Genomic DNA, 26,756 nt, shown 5'->3' with positions numbered 1-26,756 from the left:
AGTCCTGGGTTGGCCATAATTCACATGGTCCTTTGCAGGTGGCCATCTGAGATGGCTACATCCCGTCCTCTTGACCCTGAACGTGAAGCGTGGTGGATCACACTGTTGATCCCATATCCATCCCTGGTGTGCCGGTTACCCTTGGTCAAGGACAGGTTTTACACTACTCTGTCCTATGTTTTAGGAGATTTACCGACATTTTTATCAACACATCATACATTCATAATTTCTAACGGGTCACTATAAAACATTTCAGTGTTCCGCACAATTGAATATCTAACCAACACTATCTAAGCTACTCTCATGTGCTGGCAAATATCAAAAAGAACTTATATACAATACAAGATTTCAAAACAGCAGCATCACATTCCCACTTAATCCATCAAAGTTAGAGAGGTATACGGTCTTTATTGTTATCAGCGATTACAGTGTTTGTCGAGTTGGGTGAATTCCAAAGAAGGGGGCTCGGAGTGTATATATCGGGGAGCGGGAGGTTCTTTTTCGCCATTTGCGGAATCTAAGTGTCTGGATGACACTGCAGATTATTGCAATTACCAGAAGGGCCTCTACTGTGTATGAAAGGGGGTACCATTTGGTAATGTTTTCGCACCAAGTGGGGGTTTCAGTGTCTATCTCTATGTATGGTGTGGTGTCCGGGCTAGGGGTGTCATGTTGTGTGGTGGTATTCGGGGCTGGTGTGGTGTGTGGTACAGAGGCTTATAACGCGCGGAGTTGTAGGAGTCCAGTGATGATCACAATGTAGGTCATCAGTCCTTGCTTTATCTTGTCTTCTTCCGTGTTCAGTGTCATCCTGAGGGTGCAAGCATAATATCTGTTATTATCTCTCGTTTTACTTGTCTTTCTCTCCTTAATCCAATTTCCTGTTATGATCGTCACCATGTGTGACTCCCTCATTTTGTTTTTTGAAATAACATTTTGAGAGACAAGAAATACCAATTTGTAAAGTACAGAGATTCTCACAGCTTGTGGTCGATGCGGGGAGTGGACGGACAATTTCTCCGACCAATCTTTTCTTTACTTGCAACCAGTGGTGGTTGAGGCTCATCTTAACTAGCCGAATTTTAGGACGGCCAGTTTGATAGAGTTTCGTCATCCAGAGTCCAGAGGTTGTTCGCGTGTAGCAGCATATGTGACAATCCAGTGTGCCAAACATGTAAATGGCAGGTGGGGAACGACCAGAGGGTCACGGAAGGTAAAGGGATGAGTGTACAGACTGTGGCAAAGGGCATTCTTTAAACCACAATAAAAGAGCAGAGAAGGGAAAACTAAGACCTGCCAAAGACAGTGAAAAGTGTAAGGAACCATTCCAGAGTACTCGAAGTGACAGGAACATGAGGTGCGTGTGGGCCGCGGCAGGGCAAGAATGTGTGGAATCCCCAAGTAGGGCGGTGATCTATGGCGTTGCTCCACTACCCGAGCTTAACTGACCGGATGCATTTGGGGTCCTCAGGTAGGGCGGGGATTAGTGCCATTATTCCCTACCTGGGTGACCTAAACGAGTGGAAAGAATTTGTAGCACATGTGAGATCCAACAATTGTTCCTTTAACAGCCATTGGTCAGTAAATGGCGTCGGAAGAGTAACTATGACTGGATCAAGAAATTGGGTGTCAGGCCGACATTAATTAAAACCATGTCGCAAGAAAAAAGAAAGGTGGAAAATAAAAAGGCGGGCAGGCTCCATCAGAAAATAGGACACCGTAATTCTTCTGCGGCATCTTTTTCTCATCATCTGGACACCTCAGGGTTCTGATTCAAAAAGTGTTGTAAAAGGATTACCATAACCAGAGTCAGAATCTGAATCATCACCCTCTCCCAGTTACCAGACTCGTGTCTGCCGTTTTTGTGTTGTGGCCGCGTGGGCCGTCGTGGAATCCGAATCGTCATGTCTAACCAGTCTACAAGAGTTGTCGCGGTGCCAAAAAGGGGTTTGCTTGTCATGAGGCATAAGGGCGGTGGCAGTGAAGGGCAAGTTACTGTTGTCGGGCGGTGGCGGTGGCGGTGGCTGTGGCTGTGGAAGTGGTTATAGGGGACCAAACATGTCTTGGTCACGGTACCAGGGGCTGGAGTGACTGGGTCTGGGGTGGTTGTACCAGTGGTCAGTGATCGTGGTCAATTCGGGGAGGCTAGCGCTGTCGTCGGAGTCAAGCTCAAGGTGGAGAGTCATACCTGTGGGCGGAGACAAGGTCGGGTCTGTGGGCGTGGACGTGCTGTCAGGGCTGGGGGAGAGTTGGACTAGGTTATCGATGGGTGGGGCAGAATCATCTGCTATTGCTAGGGAGATGTGGTGGGAGTGCTACATTGAGTTCCATAGACTTTGAGCTGGTTGATGTGGAACCAACTAGTTTTACCATTGGGGTATGTTATCTTGTACACAGAGGGGCTTACTTTGTCCGAAATGGAGTAGGGTCCTGCAAATTTGGGGGAGAGGTAAGAACTGGGATTGTAAAGGGAAACCATTACTTGCTGACCAACTGTGTACTCTACGGGGTGGACGGTTTTGTCAAAGCAGGCTTTACTCTGCTTCCTTCTAGTGCCTAGTCGGACAGCTGCAGTGAGCTGTGCTGCTTTAATATTGTCTGTGACTTGTTGGACTGCTTTCTCATGGGTGAGGGCGGTGACTGTGGGGCTTGCCAAATCGAGACCTAATAAATATTCAATTCCTTTCATGTGCCGTCCAGTCATGAGAGTGTGGGGGGTGAAACCTGTGGAACTGGAAACGGTGTTCTGAATAATCGTAAGGGCAAATGGGAGAACTGTGTCCCATGTGGTATTATTCTGATGCACCACCTTTCTAATGATCGCTTTTAAATTGCGATTCATTCTCTCAACAATGCCGTTGGATTAGGGGTGATTCGCGATGTGAAATTTTTGTTTGATTCCAAAAATCGTTCGGACATTTTGCATGACTCTACCGGTGAAATGGGAACCTTACTCTGACTCAGTGCTGCGGGGGAGTCCCCAGCGTGTAAATATCTGTTGGGTCAAAATCTTAGCTGTGGCCTTTGCAGTGTTTGCCCATGAGGGAAATGTTTCTACCCATTTTGTAAAGGTGTCGATTACCACTAATACGTATTTGAAACCATTTCTGCAAGGGGGGAGGGGGCCAATGTAGTCGAGTTGGAAATTTGTCCAAGGGCTTTTGACAGGCCAGGTGTGTCTCAATTGTCACTTCTTGGAGTACCTTTCAGGATTGTTCTGTGCACAGATTAAACAATTCTCAACATAATGTGTTACATCGGATTGTAAATCAGGCCACCAGCACAAAGGTCTTAAATGGGCAATGGTATTGTCTATCCCCTGATGTCCGTGTACGTCATGAAACTGGTAAATTATCTGGTTTCTGTCCTGGGTGGGGACCATATAAATTCAATTTTTCAAAACTATACCGCCCTGGACCATCAGTGAGTCCTTGCATTTGTCGTAGGGGGCTGGGAAGTTACCATCTAAAACTTGTTTGAGAATGTTGTCTGCCTTTTGGGCCTGGGATAGATCCTCGATATTGGTCTGAGAAAACTGGGGCGGAACTCCCCCCCCCCCCCCACGCCGCCCCGGCACCCGCACGCGATTCTCCCACCCCCCCCAAACCGGTGCGCCGAGAATCACGGTTGGCAGCTGGGAGAATCGCCGCTCGCCGTTTGTAACGGGAGAGCGGCGATTCTCCGGCACGGATGGGCCGAGCAGCTTGCCCAACATGACAGGTTCCCACCGGCGCCGTCCACACTTGGTCACTGCCGGCGGGAACAGCACGGGAAAACTGGGGGGGCGGCCTGTGTGGGGGGAAAGGGGGTTCCTGCACTGGGAGGGGGCCTCAAAAGGGGTCTGGCCCGCGATCGGTGCCCACCGATCGGGGGGCCGGCCTCTCTGAAGCAGGACCTCCTTTCCTCCAGCGCGCTGCATGATCCATCCGACATCTTCTTGCGGGGCGGCCGCGGGGAGGACGGCAACCGCGCATGCACGGGTGACGTCATTTACACGGCGCCGCTTTTACGCGGCGCCAAGGCCAGGCACGCGTAAATGACGCAGCGCCGCTCCTAGCCCCCCGGGGGCAGGACAATAGGGGGCAAGGTTTTCACTCCGGCGTCGGGACTTAGTCTCCCGATGGGAGAATTGCGCCCCTGAACTGTGTGTATCGGTTCACTATTGGGGGGTTGCCAAAAGTGACCGTGGCGTGATCCTGACTTAGCTAAGGCTTCTGCCTTTACATTAGCGGGTGGGCAGGAACGATGATGGCTTCCCACTTTAATAATACCGTACGTGCAGTCTTTAGCTGTCCTCAGAATGTGTTTCAACAATGGGGCTGAGGGTAGGGGTTTACCATCAGCGGATACGAATCCTCGAGATTCCCACAGGGGCAGGAATTCTGTCAAGCTATTGCACACATATAAACTGTCCGAATATATGTCTGTGGGGGTTGGAAAGGAATCAGGGTGCTGCATTACATATGCTATGGCTGCTAGTTCTGCTGCTTGTGATCCTAGGTGGCCGGGCAATTTTAAAGCGATTTCTTCTTATGCGCGTCCCTGTGCATCTTCGACATAAATTCCACAATCAGTTATTCTCTTTCCATTTTCTATCATGGAGGAATCGTCTACATAAATCTTTAAAGCGTTGTCTATGGTGTGTGGATTCTGCGTTTTACTGCCTGCTCGTGTGTGCAGTGACTTCGGAATAAAGGGTCCTGTGTGGTGTTGGGCTGCTATGATCTGGCACTCATGTGGGGTCCCTGCATACTGGAGGTTATCTGTTAGAAATGTGTGGGTCTTTGTACATTTGACTGTAATGTCCCTTCCTTGTAACAACAATGTCCAGCGAGCTGCTCTGATCGGATGACTGAACCATCCTTTAACCTACCATCTTAACAATAGCTGCGTTGGGGTGTGCTCGGTTAAAATCGTTACTGGGTTAAGGCCTGTGATATATGAAAAATACTGTACTGCTCAAAAGACTGCAAGCAAGTGCCGTTCGCAGGCTGTAAATCCTTGCTCTACGAGATCCAAACTTCGTGCGGCATTGGCTACGGGTCCTAAGCGGTCATGTCCTTCCTGTAGGAGTACTGCTGATAGGGTTCGGTCGGTGGTCGCTGCTACTATGGCATAGGGAGAGTGTGGGTCTGGAACTCGCAAAGCGGGGGTTGTGCTTAGGGCGCGTTTTAATTAATCGATGGCGTCTGTGGGCTGAGGAAGCCATTCCCATGGGGCGTTTTTTTTAAGGAGCTCTGAGAGTGGGGCTCTCCCTTCTTTTGCCTACAGTGATTTAAGCCTTCTACTGGGTCTCCTTTGTTGTACCCGATCGCATCTAAAATGGCCGTTTTCATCTCTGGTAGGGATCCTCCTCCTACATTCTGGGGTTCTGGCAAAGTTGAGCTGACGGACTTGTCTAGGCTCATTACTATAAGTTGAACTTTCTCCCTTTCGTCTAGACCGTACATAACCTTTTGCTGGCGTACTCTCTCAAAGAAATTATGTGGATCTGCGGTGGGTTCGAAGGCATCAATTTTAGCGCAGGCATCGCAATTGGGTGATGGATAATGGGGTGATATAAACGCAAACGGGCTTTTCCCGATCCGATGACTTGCGCTGTGTGGTGACTGGATTCATGGGGGTGTGTGCTGCCTGTGAAGTCGGTGGTGCGGGTGCTTTCCTTTTCGGGGCATGGGGGGCACTATTGTGATTTTCTGTGTTCTCCACATATCTCTGGGCGGTTTCATTTAGTTCTTGCCAATTGGGGGCACCTTCCTCATCTAAATTTTGTCCAAAGGTATCTCTAAATCCGTTTTGCACTGAAAGCAGTGACTGCAACTTCTCTATTTGATGTCTACATTTTGCAGGTCTACTGTGCCCTGTCTTTGTTCTGTAGTGGAGCTATGGAGCACTCGTAAAGCTGCCTTTAAATCCGCGCATTGACTCGTTAACTGTGCTACCTGCTGTTCTGGCTCTTCTCGTACCAAGACTGCGCGCTGTGTATCTTGGTAGGCTTTATCGTACTGGGTCTGAAAGCTGCTAAGGTGAACTAAACAAGATTGGTGTGCCCGTTTGACATCAGCCACCTCTTTATCTTTAGATGCTAACTGATCCCAGAGCTGCTCAATAATCTTTTCACTTTCACTATTGTTTCCCTTATTCTTCTCTTCTTTCTCAACTAGCTGCCTGCAGAGCGTCCTCACGACCTCCTCTGTGCCTCGCAACTGTGCCAAACAGGACACTATTGCCATCATCTTTTGCACTTTTGCTGCATTTTTCTTATGCACCTCCGTCAGGTTGTCCCACCAAGTTTGTCCTATGCTTCCTGGACCTGACTCTTCATTTGAACAAAAATCGGACCAAAGGGGAAATCCTTTCCCCTTTAAATGCTTCCTCAACTCTTCTTCCCATATGGGGCACTGCTCTGCTCTGTTGGTGCTGCGACCTCGGGTTCCTGTGGGTTCATTAAACGTTCCATCACTTTTGTGGCCATTGCTTCTAATATCTCTTTTCCTACCATTAATCTCTGTTTCCTATCGTTAATTTGGGACAGGGGGCTAAGGCGGTGGTTTGAACTGCGGGTATGGCCTAAGCTATTTTCCAGTTCACAATTCCCTCGATAGTTTTGACACAATCTAACGAGTTTAACTATATCCCTGTTAGTATGCATGCAGGTTAGTACACACTTCCGAAATTCGGTGATTTGGTCGATATGGGCTTGCACTTGTGGTTCTTTCTCTTTCACGCAACTGTATTTCAAAGTTTTGTGTGTTCTCTCGGAGTGACAAAATCACTTCTAATCGAATCCCACCAGATGTCGCCAATAATGTTGCCAGTCGCCACCAGAGTCACCAATAATGCTACCAATTAATAATGATGCTCTTTAGTGTCACCAGGTATCAAATGATACCACCACAAGGCTTTACCGGATATCGATCAAAGGACCACACAACCAGTTCATCAGTTCAAGTTCAAAGATGATTTATTTACACACAAGGATTACTTCGACATGCAACGCAAAATACTACAAGTTAAACTACACCTAACAACTACAATAACCTATACTTAACTTCAGGGCAACCGGCTCTATGCAGACGGACATGGCCTTTGTCCGGATCTTGCGTGGCTGGGTGGAAGAAGTGGCTCTGTTTCTGCTGGGCTTATCCATCTGGTAGCGATCGTTGGTCTTGAACTTGTCTGTCTGGTCGTTATGCTGCACTTGGGTTGGCATAGGCCGGATCCAAGAGAGACCGAGCACATGGCTGTGTCTCTTCTTATCCCTCTGGGATTTCGCACTCTTTGGGGCAGTCCTTAACTTGGACCCAATAATTTGACAGGCTTCGATCACTGCTTTCGATTTTGGCCAATAAAGGCGGGTGCCTTGATGGCTGGGCGTGTCCTTAGCAGTCATTGACCTTGGCTGTTTGGGCTTTCTTAGCAAAGGGAGTGGCGCCGATTAGTCTGTATCTGTATCGGTTACCTGAGTACAATTCTTTTGTTCTGGGGAAATGGGCCATTAGAATGCAAATGAGCCGGGGTTTCGATCGCGTCTAGCTATCTGGGCTGCAAATACACACACAAGCTCTGAGTCTGCCTGAGTCCTGGGTTGGTCATAATTCGCATGGTTCTTTGCAGGTGGCCATCTGAGATGGCTACAATTATGACCACACATGGGGGTGTGGAGATACCTGGAGGCCCGAGGGTTGAGGGCCGAGGCTGGACATTTCACCCTGGCAGTGCGCCCAGCATTTTATCATAATAATAATCTTTATTGTCACAAGTAGGCTTACATTAACACTGCAATGGCGCAAGCCAGACACCCTGATTTTGACAGAAAACCTGACAGTGTTTCTGGATAGAAATACTCTGGTTCTCAATCAGAACCTGACATTTTGTCACTGTTTTGGAAAATTCCACCACTTATTTCACAGTTTGCAGAACCTTAATGTTTGGAAACCTATCTAAAGAAAGTAACTTTATTTTGTCATGTAAATTGTTCAGGTAATTGAGAAGGTTCTTCTGGACTCTATCCATACTTCTAACCTTTCAGTATAATACTCAGCCGTCCAAATATCACCCCTTTTGCATAAAGCTTTCCTTTCGAACAAAGACTTTCCTCTTTTCAGTGTTAAATTTGAATATTAGCATTCGTATAAAGAAATGATAGATTACCTGTTGGCAATCATCTTGGTGAATAATTTTCCTACTGGATATTATCACCCATATTAATCAAACAATCTCAGGGATTGCAGTCCTGATTTAGTGTTTTGAGCTGTTTGATACTGCACTGGTCTTTTTTTTTCACTTGGGAAACTGCCATCTTCTGAGATGAGCCATAAACTCTGCAAAAACATGTAATTCATTTCTGATCCCCACAGAACAGTGGTTGCAACTGACTGTGAAAGTGAACATGAACAAAACAAGACACTAGCTGACATTTCAATTCCTCAAATTTAGATTGCAGACTGCCTGGGTGAGAGATTTTGTTTTTGAGAGGGTGAAGTTTTGTTCTTGCTGGGAGAGGAGGTGGAGTGGGGTAGCATTCAGTCTAAGGAATTGAATTCTGAACATACCTTATAAATATAGTGCAATGTATAATACAAATAGATTTAATTTGGGTGCCACAGTTGTCAAGGGAGGCAATCCTTGGAATTTTCGAAAGGCGGAGTGCAAAATGTTTGTTGAGAAAATTCAGTGGAACAAGTAAGGTGAAGATAGAGTTACTTGTACAGCACCCAGGACCAGTTGAAGAGAGAGCATTTATTGTCTCCTTCAGCGAACAGCTGGTAAAACCCAAGTCTTCCTGATGGAACATCAGCGTCAGAATCTGACCATGGAGCTCAGATTCCTCTCAATGTGCTCCAGCCTAAACATGTCAACTACTTGACAGGAAAGGGCATGAATTTCCTTGGGCCTTCTGCTCCTTTGGCCTAACTTTGGCAGAAACTCCATTTACGTGCATAGATGAAGTTTCCGAAGTTACAGCAGTGGAGCAGGGCAAATTTACAGGAGATTCACCATTATGGGCGGCAAGGTAGCACAGTGGTTAGCACTGTCACTTCATAGCACCAGGGTCCCAGGTTTGATTCCCGGTTTGCGTCATTGCCTTTGCGGAGTCTGCATGTTCTCCCTGTGTCTGCATGGTTTCCTCCGGGTGCTCTGGTTTCCTCCCACAAGTCCTGAAATATGTGCTGTTAGGTAAATTTGGACATTCTGAATTCTCCCTCTATATACCTAAGCAGGTGCCGGAAAGTGGCGACTAGGGACTTTTCACTGTAACTTCATTGCAATATTAATGAAAGCCTACTTGTGACAATGAAGATTATTATTATTATAGAAGCTTTATCTTACCAATTAATCTTGTCCAAATAAACATAAAGATATTGAAAGGATAATTTCAAAGGAGAATTAAATTCTAACATCACAAAGATGTCATTCAATCAAGCAAAAGAAATAGACTTCCTGCTGTGCTAATGTATTGGTGATTTTTGGAACTCAGCCAAACATTCATGATGAATTAATTTGTGAACTGTATAAAAGAATCAGATGGCTAGACATCTGCTTCTCCAGCTGATGGCAGCAACCCGAGCTCCCACTGCAGTACCCAGACATTGGATAGCCGGCACTTGTGTTGTAATGGAAGCCGAGACATCGACCATCGGGCTACTACGTCATAGTTTGCTCTCCAAGTGTGGCTGTGGAGTTGGAGCCCTTGTAGTCCTATGCTGGAAAGGATGGGATCCAAGTTTGGTTCCAAGCCTTGTGCCAAGTTGATCCTGGATTCCTCCATTCTCTTTGATATTGAATGCAGGTTTTTTGGCAGGTTTCCCAATGCACCTAAGCGTTTTGGTGCCTGGCTAATTAAAGTCTTCATCTCAGTCCTCAGGAGAAAAAGTCATGTACAATCTCATCCTCTCTCAAGCTGACACTGGTGGCCTTCTTTGCTCCTATCCTGGCTGCCGTGCACTCTACTGTCTCACCATGTGCACATCCAACCTCCAAGCTGTCCTCAAAATTGTGCACATCGTCAAAATCTGAACTGGCCCCTGCAAATGTGAAGTTGAATGATGATGTGCCTTCATCGCTGTCTCCCTGCTCTACACCCACTGCCTGGCCAGGTGTAGTTCCTGGGAGTCTGAAACAACAGATAAGGTTGCAGGGAAGTGAGAGGAGGAAATAAAAACTTCCAAACTGACACTATCTGAAGCTTTAAATCAGAAGAGACTGTGGGATTAGGGGAAATAAATGTGAGAAGGGGATTTTTGTATGAAGGTACTTCACCTTCGATGGGATCAGCCTGGCCGGTGGCCATAGCCTCAGCAGTAGCCCATTCCATAATGATCAGAACCACCTCCTCCACGGGTTTTTCTCATGCAGGGACACTTCCCCCCCTCCAGTTAGTTCCTGATGCCTCCACTTGTGTGCAACTGTTCTTTGCAAGAGAGAGGCAGCTATATCAGTGAATGTCCTGCAATAGCTTTGGGTGATGTGGCTGTCGTGGTTGAATAGCTGCGATATGTGCAAGTTGTGAGCTGTGGGTGTGAGGTTTGCAGCAGTGCCTCGTCTTCAGGGCTGAAGTGAGGCATTTGAATGTTGGGAAAGAGGGCTGATTGATAGAGAATGATGGGGATGTGGACACTCAGCAGTAGCTGAGGCGGATGGCGCAGTGGAAGATAAGGTCACACTCAAACTCTCTCTCCCTCCCTCTCATACACACACACTCATCCTCTCTCCCTCCCTCTTGTAAACACTCACTCTCTCCCTCCCTCTCATACACACACATACACACTCACACACTCTCTCTCCCTCTCATACACACACATACACACTCATACTCTCTCACCCTCCCTCTCAAATACACACACACTCACCTCTCTCTCCCCCTCTCATACACACACACATATGTACTCACACTCTCTGGCTGGGATTCTCCGGCCCAGCACGGGGTCGGCGTGAGAATCGCACCAGCCCGCCCCGACGCCGGCCCGCCGATTTTCCGGCGCCGATTCTCGGTGTTGAAAGCGACCCACCAGCGATTCTCCAGGCCTCGATGGGCCGAGTTCGGCCGAGTCCCGCCGGTGTGGGTTACGGATGGTCCCACCCGGCGGGTGCTCGGAGTTCTGGTGGGGGGGGGGGGGGGCAGGGGGTCCGTCTATGCGGGGGGGGGGGGCCTCCACGGTGGCCTGGCCCGCGATCGGGACCTACCAATCGGCGGGTGGGCTAGTTCCGTGGGGGGTCTATGTCCCTCCGTGCCGGGCCCCTGTAGGGCTCCGCCATATTGCCCGGAGACCAGCGCAGAGACGGGAACCCATGTGCATGCGTGGACTCTCGCCGGCCGTGGCACGCATGTGCGGACTCTCGCCAGCCGTGGCACGCATGTGCGGACCCAAGCTGGCTGTGGCGCGCCGGCTCCAAGAGCTGGAGCAGCGGACACCACTCCTGCGCCGTACTAGCCCCCTAGGAAGGGGTGCATACCTGGGCCTGGCGGCCCGCTGACACCAGAGTGGCTCGCGCCGCTTTTGACGCCGGTGTCAGAACTTAGCCACGGGATCAGAGAATCCCGGCCTCTATCTCCCCCTCTCATTCACACACACACATACGCACTCACACTCTCTCTCTCCCTCCCTCTCATACACACACACTCACTCTTTATCTCCCTCCCTCTCAAACACACGCAGGCTCACACACTCTCTCTCCCTCCCTCTCATCCACACACACACTCTCTCCCTCCCTCTCATACGCACACACACTCTCTCCCTCCCTCTCATACGCACACACACTCTCTCTCCCTCCCTCTCATACGCACACACACTCTCTCCCTCCCTCTCATACACACACACTCACTCTCTCTCTCCCTCCCTCTCATACACACACACACACTCCCTCCCTCCCTCTCATACACACACACTCACACACTCTCTCTCCCTCCCTCTCATACACACACACTCACACTCTCTCTCGCTCCCTCCCTCTCATACACACACACTCTCTCCCTCCCTCTCATACACACACTCTCTCTCCCTCCCTCTCATATACACACACTCACACACTCTCCCTCCCTCCCCTTCATACACACACAGTCACACATTCTCTCTCTCCATCCCTCTCATACACACACACTTGTCGCATTATGTATTCTGGGATAACACAGGCTGCAACTGGATGCAGCTTTAACCAAAAGATACTCCAGACCTTGAAGTTAGTTCAATCTGATTTATTGAACCAGTAGCACAGTTAGCACAGTTCTCTATGAGTTCGACTCTCTGCTAACCTAAGTGTGGTTACTCTGTCTGACTGAACCAGACTAGCTCTTAGCCACGTGCTGGAGGTGTGATACTGTACATACACACTGACTCACTCTGTAGATGTTCATCAGTGGAAAGAGGCGGAGTGTGAGTGCCTCGTGCCTTTCATAGTGAGATACCACCCGTGAGGTCATGTCCTGTTCTCTGTGTTCATTAGCTGCCTGTCTGTGCCTGTCTGTATATTATTATCTGCATGTCTGCATGTCATGACATCTCCCCTTTTTTTAATATGTTTTGTTGGCATATAGGAACGTACTTACATGTAGTGGCATATATTAACATATTTACAAGCGGTGGCATATGTGACCGTATTTACATGTGAAGACAGCTGTCTAATGTGAGAAAACAGAACATAGCAAACAAAACAAATGTTCATAAGTCCAGTCTCTGGGGCTTGCGTCTGATCCTTGTCGACCACCGGAGAGGTGGTGGTGGGGATGATGGCGCCTTGACAGGCGGGATGGAAACCTGACTGGTGGCCTCGTAGTTCGAGGTATCAGGAGGTGGCAAAACAACGGACGGAAACGGAGAAGAAAGAGGTTGCGGGCAGGCAACTTTGCGCAGTGCCCGTCTGTTTCGTTGCACAACAGAACCATCAGCCATACGTACAACATGCGAGTGGGGCGCAGCCTGTCGAACAACGACAGCTGGAGCAGACCAGCCACCATCCGGTATCTTGATCCTGACAGTGTCTGCCGGGGATAACATGGGCAAATCGGTGGCATGAGCATCACAGCCCTGCTTTTGCTGGTTTTGGAGCTGCTGCACCTTCTGCAGCACCGGGAGGTGATCCAGGTTGGGCAAGTGTATGGCTGGAAGTGCCGTCTGCAGGTCCCTGTTCATCAGGAGTTGAGCCGGCGACATGCTAGTGGACAGTGGCGTCGCCCTCTACACAAGCAACGCGAGGTAGATGTCAGAAGCAGAATCCGCGGCCTTGCAGATGAGCTGTTTCACAATGTGCACCCCTTTTTCAATCTTCCCACTGGACTGCGGACAGTGTGGGCTGGAAGTGACATGTTTGAAATGGTATGACTTGGCAAACAGAGACCACTCGTGGCTGTTGAAGCACAGGCCATTGTCACTCATGACAGTGAGTGGGATACCATGCCTGGAGAACGTCTCCTTACAGGCCTTGATGACTGTCCGAGATGTGAGGTCTGAGAGCTTCACGACTTCAGGGTAATTGGAGAAATAGTCAATAATCAACACGTAGTCACGACCATTCGCACAAAAGAGGTCGATGCCAACCTTGGACCACGGGGAGGTCTCGATTTCATGCTGCTGGAGTGACTCCTTGCTCTGCGCTGGCTGGAAGCGTTGACAGGTCGCACAGTTGAGGACCATGTTCGAGATGTCCTGGCTAATACCGGGCCAGTAGACAGACTGCCTGGCTCTGCGTCTGCACTTCTCGATGCCCAGATGTCCCTCATGGATTTGGCGGAGCACCAAGCTCTGGAGACTGAGTGGAATGACAATCCGGTCCAGCTTGAGGAGGATACCATCAATCACTGTCAGGTCATTCTGTACATTGTAAAATTTAGGGCACTGCCCTTTCTGCCAGCCATTGGCAAGGTGGTGCATGACACGCTGCAAGAGGGGGTCTTTGGCTGCCTCCTCGCGGATACGAACCACCTTCTCATCAGACGCCGGGAGGGTGCTAGCACACAGCTGCACCTGTGATTCAATCTGCCGGATGATTTCCAGCGGTTCACTAGGTAATGTGATGGAGCGGGACACTGCATCAGCGATGATGAGCTCCTTGCCAGGCGTGTACACTAAGTCAAAGTTGTACCTTCTGAGTTTGAGGAGGATGCGCTGCAACCGAGGCGTTATGTCGTTCAGGTCCTTGTGGATAATGTGGACCAGAGGCCTATGATCCGTCTCGACAGTGAATGTCGGCAGGCCATAGACATAGTCGTGAAACTTGAGAATGCCAGTGAGAAGACCCAGGCATTCCTTCTCTATTTGCGCATACCTTGTTTCGGTGGGCGTCATGGCCCTCGATCCGTAGGCTACCGGTGCCCAGGATGAAGTGTCATCGCATTGAAGCAGCACCGCACCGATGCCATCCTGGCTCGCATCTGTCGAGATCTTCGTCTCCCTGTCTGGGTCGAAAAATGCCAAGATGGGTGCAGTGGTGAGCTTGGCTTTCAGCTCCAGCCACTCTGCCTGATGTGCTGCCTTCCACTCAAAGGCAGTGGACTTTTTCACCAGGTTTCGTAGGGCCGTGGTGTGTGAGGCCAGGTTTGGGATGAACTAGCCCAGAACATTGGCCATGCCCAGGAAGCGCAACTCCGCCTTCTTGGCTTCAGGGACCTTCATGGCTTCGATGGCCTTGACCTTGCCGCTGTCCGAGCACACGCCCTGCTGAGAGATCTGGTCACCTAGGAACTTGAGTGTCGACATGCCAAAGCAACATTTGGACCTGTTCAGCTTCAGGCCATTGGCATGGACACGGCGGAATACCTGCTGGAGACGGGAAACATGCTCTTCAGGGGTCGTGGACCATATGATGATGTCGTCCATGTACAGATAAACCCCTTCAATGCCCTCCATCATCTGCTCCATGATGCGATGGAAGATCTCCGATGCTGAGACAATGCCAAATGGCATGCGATTATAGCAGTATCTGCCAAACGGTGTGTTGAAGGTGCAGAGCCTTCTGCTGGACTCATCCAGCTGGATTTGCCAAAATCCATGCGACGCATCTAACTTGGTGAAAAAAAGTGCGTGTGCCATCTCACTGGTGAGTTCCTCCCGCTTCGGGATGGGGTAGTGTTCACACATTATATTCTTATTGAGATCCTTGGGATCAATGCAGATGCGCAGGTCTCCCGAAGGGTTTCTAACACATACCATCGAGCTGACCCAGTCAGTCGGTTTGGTTACCTTGGAAATGATGCCCTGTTGCTGAAGATCCTTGAGCTGTGCCTTCAGGCGCTCCCTCAGCGGAGCCGGGACCCGGCGTGGTGTGTGGACCACTGGCTTGGCATCAGGTCGTAGCAGAATCTTGTATCGATATGGCAGCGTGCCCATCCCGTCGAACACATCCGGATACTGAGTGTTGTACCCTCAATAACGACGCTAGAGGGTAAAACGGTAAAGAAGGCTTTCATAAGCTAAGAACTAGCCTGGTGCCGAGACGGGTGCTTACTGGGTGCCGCCGGCAAGGCGGCCCCTTATATACGACTCCCAGGTGGGTGGAGCCGGAGCCGGAGTCCCCCAGGGTTCCAAGCCCGGTCTTAAAGGGGACATCACCTTACATGATGATCAGGGTACAGTACTACAATAACCGTTGATCACACTGATCGAGGATGTCGTCAATGCCGGCCTGAAGATCCACATTGGAGGATGCCGTTGTGTAAACCCACTGCACGAGGTTCAGCTGCTTGCAGGCAGGTGCGCCAAGTAGGGATGCCCTGTCTGGCTTGACAATTTCAAAACGTAACCGTGCATGGGTGCTCCGGTTGGAGACGAGTAGATGACAGGGTCCCAGTGCAATGATGGCATTTCCGTTGTAGTCCAGGAGCTGGCAGGCTGCTGGGAGGACCTTGGGGGGCTTCTTGATGCGTTTGAAATCTGCCTGTGAGAGGAGGTTGACAGAAGCACCTGTGTCCAGCTCAAACTGGATGGAGCAGTGGTTGACCTACATCACCGCACGCCATTCGTCCGCAGAATCCACAGCGAGGATGGATTGACTTTGTGATGAGTTGGATGTGGCATATTCACATTTGGTAATGATGCCCACACAGTAGGCGGAGTCCAGGAAATCTTCCTCTGGATCTGTTGTGCTGCCAGGATCAGAATCTTGTAATCGTTGTTGCACACTCTGAACGTGCCGTCGTCAGAAATGGAAGCGCTGGCCCCTGACTGGTGGTGCAGACCTGTAAAAGGCTGCATAGTGTCCAGGCTTCCCACAGTTTAAATATTGCCTGCGTCTTGCAGGGCAGTGTTTCTTTAAGTGGGCGTTGCCGCAGTTCGAGCACGTCATGACGTTGGCGTCATGACGCTCCGCGCGTCGTCGCACATGCGCAGTGCAGGTGTCGGCCGCTTCGTTATCCTGTTCGCATCGTGCAAGGGTGGGGCCCCTGGAAAAGTGCACGAGTTCATCAATGCTGAGGCGCTGCATCCGGGAGATGGCCTGCACACTCTCTGCCTCGTGGGAGGCAAGTTTCTCATTTTCAGTCGATTTGTACTGGGCACAGTGATTTTTGACATGCTCATGCACTGTGCATGATTCAATCGCGACTGACAGGGTCATATGCTTGATCTTCAGCAGCTGCTCTCTCAGAGCATCAGAGTGAACTCCAAAAACGATTTGATCTCTGATCATGGAATCAGCAATATCACCAAAGTTGCAGGACAGCGCTAGCAGGCGGAGGTTAGTTAAGAAGGAGTTGAAAGATTCATCTTTACCTTGTAGACGCTGGTTGAATATGGAGCGCTCGACGATTTCATTGGTGTGCACTTCACAGTGACTGTCAAACTTGTCCAGGATGGTCTGAAACTTTGTCTTGTCCTGGCCTTCGGTGAAGTGAAAAGAGTTGAAGAGTTCAATGGCTTGATCACCCACTTTTGAGAGGAGAAGCGCGATCTTCCTTGCACCAGATGCACCCACAAGGTCTGAAGCTTCAATGTACAGCAGAAACGTTTGCTTGAATGTCCGTCAGTTGGCACTGAGATTGCCGGGGGTCCTGAGCTGGTGAGGAGCCTGAATCTTCTCCACGGTGCCGGGATACATTCGCTGGTCATCACGGAACGGACTGAGGTAAACCACCTAGATTAAGCAGTCTCCTGGTAGCATGATGTGTTATGTATTCTGGGAATACACAGGCTGCAACTGGATGCAGCTTTAACCAGAATATACTCAGCCCTTGAAGTTAGTTCAATCTGATTTATTGAACCAGTAGCACAGTTAACACAGTTCTCTATGAGTTCGACTCTCTGCTAACCTAAGTGTGGTTACTCTGTCTGACTGAACCAGACTAGCTCTTAGCCACATGCTGGAGGTGTGATACTGTACATACACCCTGACTCACTCTGTAGATGTTCATCAGTGAAAAGAGGCGGAGTGTGAGTGACTCGTGCCTTTTATAGTGAGATACCACCCCTGAGTGTCCTGCCTGCTCATTGGTCATGTCCTGTTCTCAGGGTTCATTAGCTGCCTGTCTGTGCCTGTCTGTGTATCAATATCTGCATGTCTGAATATCATGACAACACTCACACACTCTCTCCCCTCCCTCTCGAACACACACACACACTCACACACACTCTCTCCCTCCCTCTCATGTACACACACTCACACACTCTCTCCCCTCCCTCTCATACACATACACTCACACACTCTCTCTCCCTCCCTCTCATACATACACACACTCACTCTCTCCCTTCCGTCTCATACACACACACTCACACACTCTCTCCCCTCCCTCTCATACACACACACTCACACACTCTCTCTCCCTCCCTCTCGAACACACACACACTCTCACACACTCTCCCCTCCCTCTCATACACACACTCACACACTCTCTCTCTCCCATACACGCACACACTCACACTCTTTCTCCCTCCCTCTCAAACACACACATACTCACCACTATCTCTCCCTCCCTTTCATACACTCACATACACACTCACACTCTCTATTTCCCTCTCAAACACACACACTCGCACTCTCTTCCTCCCTCTCACACACACACTCTCTCCCTCCGTCTCAAATACACACACACACTCACCACTCTCCCTCCCTCTCATACACACACATGCACACTGTGGTAAACCACTGTTACACCTGTATTAAGTGATGTAAGGTAGGACCTGTACTACAGGTTTGCCGGTCGTCCCTGCCTGCTGGCTCCGCCCAGTAGGCGGAGTATAAATATGCATGTACTCCATTCAGCAGCCATTTCGCCAGCTGCTGTGGGAGGCCACACATCTCAGAGCAATAAAGCCTCAGTTGTATCCAACTCTAGTCTTTGTTCAATTGATTGTGCCTCAATTTATTGCTCTAAGATTTTCTAAAAGGTGGACCTCCGTTTCAAGCCAGATCGCCTGCAGCTGGATCCGCAATCAAGCGACACCAAAAAGGACTTTAATCACTGGCTAGCTTGCTTTGAGGCGTATATCAACTCAGCGACCACTCCTGTTCCGGAGGCTCAGAAGTTACAGATCCTGTACTCAAGGTTGAGCTCCACCGTGTTTCCGCTGATCCAGGACGCCCCGAACTAAGCCAACGACATGGCGCTTCTCAAAGAAAACTACGCACAGAGAGCGAACACACTCTTCGCCAGGCATGTACTCGCCACTCGCTCTCAACTCCCTGGTGAGTCCATAGAAGACTTCTGGCGGGCCCTAATTCCACTCGTCCGTGACTGTGACTGTCAGGCCGTTACGGCCACTGAACATTCGAACCTCCTTATGCGGGACGCGTTCGTTACGGGGATTGGGTCAGACCTCATTCACCAAAGGCTGTTAGAAGGGGCCACGCTTGATCTAGCTGAGACAAAGAAGCTAGTGCTCTCTATGACGGTCGCTTCCCGCAACAGTCAGGCCTACCCCCCCAGCCGCGCGGCCCACCCCACCTACGCATTGTGGACCCCACAGACGGCCGACCCAGCGGGGGCCTTACCCAGCCAGTACGCCTGCGCCACATGCCAGCCCACGCACCCCGGGCGGCCCCGATGTTACTTCTGCGGCCAGCAGAAACACCCTCGCCAACGCTGCCCGGCCCGCGCTGCCCTTTGCAAGGCTTGCAGCAAAAAGGGGCACTTCGCCACGGTGTGCCAGGCCCGCGCAGTCGCCGCTATCGCCCCCACCCCCCTAGTCTACATACAATGGGCGTCACCATCTTCATCTCTCCGGACCACGCGCAGCCAGTGGCCGCCGCCATCTTGTACCCCTCAGTCCACATGCGGCCCATGGGCGCCGCCATTTTGTCCCCCGCAGGAGCTTCAGGCAGCGCCATCTTGTCTCCCCCATGGGGCATGGACACCGACAGCATTACAAGACCTGGGTACCCAGACTCCCCATCATCCGACGCCAGTGACAACCGACCACGACTCGCCTCAGTGACGATCGACCAGTCTCGTCCGCACAACCTGGCCACCGCATCAACCAGTGTGAAAATCAACGGCCACGTGATCTCTTGCCTGCTGGACTCTGGGAGCACCGTAAGCTTCATACACCCGGATACGGTAAGGCGCTGCTCCCTCGCGGTAAACCCCACCAACCAAAGAATTCCCCTGGCCTCCGGATCCCATTCCGTCGCGATCCGGGGGTACTGTACGGTCACACTCACGGTTCAGGGCGTAGAATTGAGCGGCTTCCGCCTCTACGTCCTCCCTAACCTCTGCGCAGCTCTACTACTGGGCCTGGACTTCCAGTGCAATCTCCAGAGTCTAACCGTCAAATTCGGCCTGATGTCTGTTATCATGAAATGCTTCGAGCGGCTAGTCATGAGACGGATCACTTTCAGCCTCCCAGATGGTCTCGATCCACTGCAGTTTGCCTATCACCGCAACTGGTCCACAGCAGATGCTATTTCCCTGGCTCTACAATCGACACCTCCAACACCTCAACAACAAGGACACCTATGTAAGACTGCTGTTCATCGACTACAGCTCCGCCTTCAACACCATTATCCCGACAAGACTAATAACCAAACTCTGCAACCTTGGACTTGACCCCACCCTGTGCAGCTGGATCCTTAACTTCCTCACCAACAGACCGTAATCTGTCAGGATAGGTTACATCTTCTCCTCCACAATAGTCCTCAACACCGGGGCCCCGCAAGGATGTGTGCTCAGTCCTCTACTATACTCCCTATATACACATGACTGTGTGGCAAGATTTAACTCCAACTCAATCGATAAGTTTGCGGATGATACGACTGTGGTGGGCCGTATCTCAAACAACGATGAATCAGACTACAGGAGGGAGATAAATCACTTGGTTGCATGGTGTACCGAAAACAACCTCTCTCTAAATGTCAGAAAGACCAAGGAACTGATCATCGACTTCAGGAAGCGGAGCATGACACACACTCCTGTCTGCATCAAGAGCGCCAAAGTGGAGATGGTTAATAGCTTTAAGATCCTGGGGGTCACCATTACCAACAGTCTGTCCTGGTCCATTCACATTGATACAACAGTCAAGAAAGCTCAACAACGTCTCTACTTCCAACGGAAGCTAAAGAAATTTGGCATGTCTGCATTGACTCTCACAAACCTCTACAGATGTGTGATAGAGAGCATCCTATCCGGCTGCATCACAGCCTGGTATGGCAACTGCTCGGTCCAAGATCGCAAGAAATTGCAGAGTGTGGTGAACGCATCACACAAGCTTGCCACCCCCACATTGATTCTGTCTACACCTCCCGCTGCCTCAGGAAGGCAGACAGCATTATCAGAGACCTCTCCCACCCAGGCATTGCCTTCTTCCAGACCCTTCCATCAGGCAGAAGGTACAGAAGTCTGAAGACCCACACATCCAGACATAGGAACAGCTTCTTCGCCACAGCTACAAGACTCCTCAACGACTCCCCCTCAACGACCACCCCTACCTCAGTTTCTCGGCTGCTGAAATCCTCATCTGTGCCATTGTTTCTATTCCTGTACACTCTTCATCAACCTCCCACATTCATCCCCCTGTAAACATAAGAACATAAGAACTAGGAGCAGGAGTAGGCCATCTGGCCCCTCGAGCCTGCTCCACCATTCAATGAGATCATGGCTGATCTTTTGTGGACTCAGCTCCACTTTCCGGCCCGAACATCATAACCCTTAATCCCTTTATTCTTCAAAAAACTATCTATCTTTATCTTAAAAACATTTAATGAAGGAGCCTCTACTGCTTCACTGGGCAAGGAATTCCATCGATTCACAACCCTTTGGGTGAAGAAGTTCCTCCTAAACTCAGTCCTAAATCTACTTCCCCTTATTTTGAGGCTATGCCCCCTAGTTCTGCTTTCATCCGCCAGTGGAAACAACCTGCCTGCATCTATCCTATCTATTCCCTTCATAATTTTATATGTTTCTATAAGATCCCCCCTCATCCTTCTAAATTCCAACGAGTACAGTCTCAGTCTACTCAGCCTCTCCTCGTAATCCAACCCCTTCAGCTCTGGGATTAACCTAGTGAATCTCCTCTGCACACCCTCCAGTGCCAGTACGTCCTTTCTCAAGTAAGGAGACCAAAACTGAACACAATACTCCAGGTGTGGCCTCACTAACACCTTATACAATTGCAGCATAAACTCCCTAATCTTAAACTCCATCCCTCTAGCAATGAAGGACATAATTCCATTTGCCTTCTTAATCACCTGTTGCACCTGTAAACCAACTTTTTGCGACTCATGCACTAGCACACCCAGGTCTCTCTGCACACCAGCATGTTTTAATATTTTATCATTTAAATAATAATCCCTTTTGCTGTTATTCCTACCAAAATGGATAATCTCACATTTGTCAAAATTGTATTCCATCTGCCAGACCCTAGCCCATTCACTTAGCCTATCCAAATCCCTCTGCAGACTTCCAGTATCCTCTGCACTTTTTGCATTACCATTTATCTTAGTGTCGTCTGAAAACTTGGACACATTGCCCTTGGTCCCCAACTCCAAATCATCTATGTAAATTGTGAACAGTTGTGGACCCAACACTGATCCCTGAGGGACACCACTAGCTACTGATTGCCAACCAGAGAAACACCCATTAATCCCCACTCTTTGCTTTCTATTAATTAACCAATCCTCTATCTACTACTTTCCCCTTAATGCCATGCATCTTTATCTTATGCAGTAACCTTTTGTGTGGCACCTTGTCAAAGGCTTTCTGGAAATCCAGATATACCACATCCATTGGCTCCCCGTTATCTACCGCCCTGTTAATGTCCTCAAAAAATGCCACTAAATTAGTTAGGCACGACCTGCCCTTTATGAACCCATTGCTGCGCCTGCCCAATGGGACAATTTCCATCCAGATGCCTCGCGTTTTCTGCCTTGATGATAGATTCCAGCATGTTCCCTACTACCAAAGTTAAGCTCACTGGGCCTCTAATTACCCCCTTTCTGCCGACCTCCTTTTTTAAACAGTGGTGTCACGTTTGCTAATTTCCAATCCGCCGGGACCACCCCAGAGTCTAGTGAATTTTGGTAAATTATCACTAGTGCATTTTCAATTTCCCTAGCCATCTCTTTTAGCACTCTGGGATGCATTCCATCAGGTCCAGGAGACTTGTCTGCCTTTAGCCCCGTTAGCTTGCCCATCACTACCTCATTGGTGATAACAATCCTCTCAAGGTCCTCACCTGTCATAGCCTCATTTCCATCAGTCACTGGCATGTTATTTGTGTCTTCCACTGTGAAGACCGACCCAAAAAACCTGTTCAGTTCCTCAGCTATTTCCTCATCTCCCATTATTAAATCTCCCTTCTCATCCTCTAAAGGACCAATATTTACCTTAGCCACTCTTTTTTGTTTTATATATTTGTAGAAACTTTTACTATCTGTTTTTATATTGTGAGCAAGTTTACTCTCATAATCTATCTTACTCTTCTTTATAGCTTTTTTAGTAGCTTTCTGGTGCCCCCTAAAGATTTCCCAGTCCTCTAGTCTCCCACTAATCTTTGCTACTTTGTATGCTTTTTCCTTCAATTTGATACTCTCCCTTATTTCCTTAGATATCCACGGTCGATTTTACTTCTGTTTTTATATGACTTGACGTCATCCAAAATTCTGCTGCCTGCGTCCTAACACGCACCAAGCCACGTTTGCTCACTGGCTTCTAGTTAAGCAACATTCTGATTTTAATATTCTCATCCTTGTTTTCAAATCCCCTTCATGTCCTCACTCCTCACTATCTCTGTAATCTCCTCCAGCCCGACAATCCTCAAAGTAGCGCAGAGTGTGATGCAAAGTGTACTGAGTATGTTAAGAGTTAAGACAATAATATAAGAAATGCAGGTCCTAATTTCTCGCTTTATATATTCTTTCCTATATGTCGTATAATCCAGAGGTTTTGGTTATATAATTAGTGGTAAAAGTCAATATTTAGTGCTATATCTAGGCTATTTTGGATTTGGTTGGATTTGATTTATTGTCACGTGCACCGAGGTACAGTGAAAAGTATTGTTCTGCATACAGTCCAGACAGATTGTTCCATACATGAACAAACATAGGACATACAATAAATACACAATGTAAATACATAGACACAGACATCAGGTGAAGCATACGGTACTACTTCTCAGTTGAGAAGATGTGTGCAGAGATCAGTTCCAAAAGAGAGTCATTCAGGAGTCTGGTAACAGTGGGGAAGAAGCTGTTTTTGAATCTGTTAGTGCGTGATCTCAGACTTTTGTATCTCCTGCCTGATGGAAGAGGTTGGAAGAGAGAATAACCCAGATGGGAAGAGTCTTTGATTATGCTGCCCACATTCCCCAGGCAGCGGGAGGTGTAGATGGAGTCAATGGATGGGAGGCAGGTTTGTGTGATGGACTGGGTCGTGTTCACGACTCTGTGTAGTTTCTTACCGTCTTGGGCGAACAGTTGCCATACCAGGCTGTGATGCAGCCAAATAGGATGCTTTCTATGGTACAACTGTAAAAATTGGTAAGAGTCAATGTGGACATGCCGAATTTCCTTAGTTTTCTGAGGCGCTGTTGTGTTTTCTTGGTCGTAGCATCGACATGGGTGGACCAGGATAGATTGGTGGTGATGTGCACCCCTAGGAATTTGAAGCTGTCAGCCATCTCAGGGTGTGTACAACATTCTCTTCCTGAAGTCAATCACCAGCTCTTTAGTTTTGCTGACATTGAGGGAGAGATTGTTGTCGTTACACCATGCCACCAGATTCTCTATGTCCCTCCTGTATTCTGACTCATCGTTGTTCGAGATCCGACCCACTATGGCCGTGCCATCAGCAAAGTTGTAGATGGAGTTGTTAGCCAAATTTTGCCACACAGTCGTATGTGTAAAGGGCATATGGTAGGGGGCTAAGTACACAACCTTGCAGGGCCTGGCATTGAGGACTATTGTGGAGGAGGTGTTGTTTATTCTTACTGATTGTGGTCTATGGGTCAGGAAGTCGAGGATCCAGTTGCAGAGGGATGAGCCAAATCCTAGGTTTTGGAGTTTTGATATGAGCTTGGGTGGAATTATGGTGTGGAAGACATAACTATAGTCAATGACTACGAGTTTGACATAGGAGTCCATGTTGTCGAGATGCTCCAGGGATAAGTGTAGAGCCAGGGAGATGGCGTCTGCTGTGGACCGGTTGCGGCGGTATGCGAATTTCAGTGGATCAAAGTATTCTGGGAGTATGGAGTTGATGTGTTTCATGACCAACATCTCAAAACACTTCATAATGATTGATGTCAAGGCTTTTTACAGCATTTTAACACACCTTTTATAATACGTAGTTACTGTTGGTTTATCCTTCTTCAGTTTTGAATCCTGAATTATCAGTGAGATACCCACGACTCAGGAGAGAAGATTGATAATTCAAAGGCTTTAATTACCTGAGAACCAGACAGCTGTCGAGAAGTGTGCTCACTGCATGCTGCCCACTGAACGTAACCTTATATACAGTTCCCTGGGGGCGGAGCCGGAGGCGGAGTCCCCCAGGGTTCCAAACCCGGTCTTAAAGGGGCCTACGCATTAAGGGTACATGTGTATACAGATATCATTCATCACAATCAGAGATGCATTTTTCCTTTGCTACTGCCAATGAAATACTGAACTTAGTTGAACATCTGCACTTTGTGTGACAGGAAGAAGCATCTTTACTGGAAAACAACATGCGGTCTTCTCATGCGACAGGAAGGGGCAGTCTGTTTTTAAAAACATACTGTGATTTACTGGGATATTCAGTGTTCGATGTTAAGGAATACCATCTCGATAGCAACAGTGATACAACGATGTCTAATCACTTTTCCAATAAAGACGGCCTGAGAATCTAATTAACTACATTTGCTGCAGGCTGTTCCTTTCAGACATGAGGAATTTTGAAAACTTTTCTTTAAAGCAGCATTTTGTTCAACCTCAGTTAATGCAAAGGACATAGCAGATGATGAAAAGTTCAATGTCCCTATTAATTGCTGTAATTGTGATTTACAACTGCATTAGAAAGTTATAAAATCATTTTTGCAGATGTTCTTTGATTGAAATGGCTATTACTCACAGGGTTAAAGTCTGCTTTGTCTGGCAAACCATGACAAAAGTTTTGCATCTGAAGCAATAGCTCCCTGTTACTCAGACTGAATGTAATGAAATGAAAACAATACAAAATCCTGTTTTATTAAATAAAACATTCAAATCGCCAGAGGCATATCATTGTCATGCCATGAAGTGAGGTGGGGGTTGGGGGTTGGGGGGGGGGGGCGGGGGTGAGTGGTGGGTGGGATGGTGTGGGGTTGTGCGGGGGAGAGAAGAAAAGAGTTCTCAATAAGCACTGGTTTTCGCACGCCACTAGGAAACAGCAACATGAAGCACTTTCTGCTGTCATCTGTCTTAATTTGACACAGTAGGGCCTGATCTGCATGCCAGCCTGACCACTGAACAAGCTCACTTTTCCTGAGTGTGACACCACTTCCACATGCCCAGAATTATTTGTGTCATGTAGGCATTTGACAGTCAGTGATGAAGTGCAGTCTGAAATTGGCTGCTTTGATGTTTCGCACTTTTACCCCCAGAACTGTCTCACAGCAAATGTACTGTCACCGCTGCGGGTACACTGTAATTTTGTAGCAATACCCACAGGTCATTAATTAACTTAGCAAGACGTGCCTAAATTAATGTCGAACAATTCCAAATGATTTATTTTATAACATGGTATTTTCACAGTTACACCGAGAGACCTGAAAAAAATCCCGAATGATTCTCTTTGAGTTTCTGATCACTAACTTGCGATAGAGGTACTTTTATAAAATGTGTACGTTGCAGTTTATTTGTAGCTAAGCTCCCAGCTGCATTTGAGAAACTATCTGCAGTTTTTGCAACTGAAGGAGGTAATTGTCATAACAACAACAGCCGCAACTTGTGTTTACATAGCACTTTTAATGGAATAGATTGCACCAAGGTGCTTCACAGAAATAATATAAAACAAAACCTGATACCATGCCACATGAGGACATATTCGGGCAGATGGTCAAATGATCAGAAAGGTAGGTTTTAAGGAGTGGCTTGAAGGATGAAAGTGAGGTGGAGATGCAGAAAAGTTTAGGGAGAAAATTCTGAAGCTTTGGGCCCAGGCAGCTGAACGTACGCTACCAACGGTGGAGCGGTTAAAATCAGAAATTAGAGGAGCACCGATATATTGGAGGATTGCAGGACTGAAGGAGAGCAGAGATAGGGAGGGGCAAGATCATGGAAGAATTTGGAAACAAGGAGGAGAATTTTAAGGTCACGTTGCTGCTGTCATGATATGTACATTGGCTGGGATATAAAGGGTTAACAAATTAATGATAATG

At 48.6% G+C, this 26,756-nt stretch overlaps 1 long non-coding RNA gene across 1 annotated transcript in view; it reads left to right on the top strand.

Moving 5' to 3' along the window:
• The window catches only part of LOC140409507 (uncharacterized), a 31,429-nt gene extending 5,848 nt beyond the window's left edge, over positions 1-25,581 (top strand). Inside the window, exon 3 of the long non-coding RNA XR_011940363.1 lies at positions 25,059-25,581. This is a non-coding gene — a long non-coding RNA (uncharacterized lncRNA). The remainder of the gene's footprint in view (positions 1-25,058) is intronic.
• Positions 25,582-26,756: the final 1,175 nt, after the last annotated feature.

The sequence above is a fragment of the Scyliorhinus torazame genome, chromosome 3 (assembly GCF_047496885.1).
Source record: "Scyliorhinus torazame isolate Kashiwa2021f chromosome 3, sScyTor2.1, whole genome shotgun sequence".
In the NCBI taxonomy this organism is placed as follows: Eukaryota; Metazoa; Chordata; class Chondrichthyes; order Carcharhiniformes; family Scyliorhinidae; genus Scyliorhinus; species Scyliorhinus torazame.
Note: the sequence above shows the minus strand (reverse complement) of the source record. Positions and strands in the feature narration are given on the sequence as shown.